Source organism: Ascaphus truei, chromosome 2, assembly GCF_040206685.1.
Source record: "Ascaphus truei isolate aAscTru1 chromosome 2, aAscTru1.hap1, whole genome shotgun sequence".
Lineage (NCBI taxonomy): Eukaryota > Metazoa > Chordata > Amphibia > Anura > Ascaphidae > Ascaphus > Ascaphus truei.
The window spans coordinates 138273943-138276002 of NC_134484.1; positions in this window are offsets into that span (position 1 = coordinate 138273943).

Genomic DNA, 2060 nt, shown 5'->3' on the forward strand with positions numbered 1-2060 from the left:
GTTTTCTTTTATGGTTCTTGGGACCTCCTGAGACGGCATGTGCAACAAATATGCCAAGTTTATGTCTGGGCACATTTGTTGGTCAATTTCATATGTTGTGAAATAGTTTGGATAAATCATACAGTCTCCTGCATATCTCAAGAGAGCGACCAAATTGTACATTTTAAGTGAGGGGAGGTTTACACCTCCGTATCTTTTATGTTGCTACTAATTCTAGGCTTTAGTTCCTTGTCACGTATTTGAATACCCTTACATTCCTCCATCTTTTTTTTGTGTCAAATTAGAGAGTTGAGAGCTATATCAAAAACATTGGGGATAGGGGACAGCCTTGCCTTGTTCCTCGTTGTAGCATGAAACTTTCAGAGTTCAGTGCACAAGCTGTGATATAGGCTTGTGGGGAGTTGTATATAGTTTGGATTAGTGTTGTAAAATTTTCCCCGACGTTTTGTGCCTGGAGAGTCCTGGTAATATGTGCCCATGTAATTTTGTAGTATACCTTTTCGGCATCGAGATTTACTATTATGTTGTTCCCTTTGGACTGTCCTGCTTCCGCCATCACTAATGCCACCGCAGATCTTATACTCGTAACTGACTGTCTCCCGGGAACAAAACCGGTTTGCTCTGGAGATATAATATTGGGGAGTATGTTTTAAGGTGATTTGCGTATATTTGTGTTAGAATTTTAAAATCTTGGTTTAACAGGGAAATGGGTCTGTATGACAATGGTTGTTCCAGGTTCCCTCCTTGTTTTGAGAGGACAATTATTTTCGCTAGATTAAAATTTTGCGCCATTTTCCCCCTCTTCCTTATGTGGTTGTATAGGTTGGTGATATTGTTATTTCAGGGTTTAATAATTTGTAGTATTCTGCGCTAAGGCCATCTGGTCCTGGTGATTTGTTATTTTTAAGTGTGTTAATAGTTTCCTGTACTTCCAGGGTTGTTATAGGTGTAACCCTGTTTCCCCCACCCAATCTCACATAGGGTCTCCTAGGGGAAATACTGCTCTGGTTACACCGGTCTGAGTGGTGCATACCTGCTGGTAACAGGGGGCCCTGGGTTTTCCGCATGTTGGTAAAGGGGAATACCAGGACAGGCTTCTGGGGTTGTGCCCAAATTCTACTCACAGGTGTAGTACAGAAAAAAGAAAAAAACAGCGCAAAAAAACCTCATAGTGTAGTATTTAAATAAATTTATAGAGTAAAAAGGTGATTATTGCACGTACATCAAAAAACAGCATATATCAACAGGACATGTTTTGGACATGTTACCACTCGTGGGAACAGCTCTGTGCGGGCTAACTGTGTGTCTGAATGGTCCTCTGGTCCTCAGTAACCAACTCAGCGGGGGGTGCACGTCTCGTTGGAAATTCACCCCGCAGTGTCCGTCTGCTCAGGAACACCGGTCTCCGGTCTCCGACAGGCCACTCGGCGGGAAGTTTAAACCTCCCTGAGGGATCTCCCAGCAGCTGTTGTCGGCTCAGACGCTGTATTCTCTCTGTCTGTTCCGGATTAGTTCGCAGTTACTCTGACGTCATCAGACGGTGCCCTTCTACCACTCGCGTCTTCCCGCATATGGTATTGAAGGCAGTGAAAGTCCCGTGAAACATGTACACGAAATATGCAGTATAATAAAGCCGCAATGGGGTACTAGTAAGGGAAAAAATGGAACGCGCCCTCTCCTACGCGTTTCGTAATCAATACTTCTTCAGGGAATTAGTAACTGCGAACTAATCCGGAACAGACAGAGAGAATACAGCGTCTGAGCCGACAACAGCTGCTGGGAGATCCCTCAGGGAGGTTTGAACTTCCCGCCGAGCGGCCTGTCAGAGACCGGAGACCGGTGTTCCTGAGCAGACGGACACTGCGGGGTGAATTTCCAACGAGACGTGCACCCCCCGCTGAGTTGGTTACTGAGGACCATTCAGACACACAGTGAGCCCGCACGGAGCTGTTCCCACGAGTGGTAACATGTCCAAAACATGTCCTGTTGATATATGCTGTTTTTTGATGTACGTGCAATAATCACCTTTTTACGCTATAAATTTATTTAAATACTACACT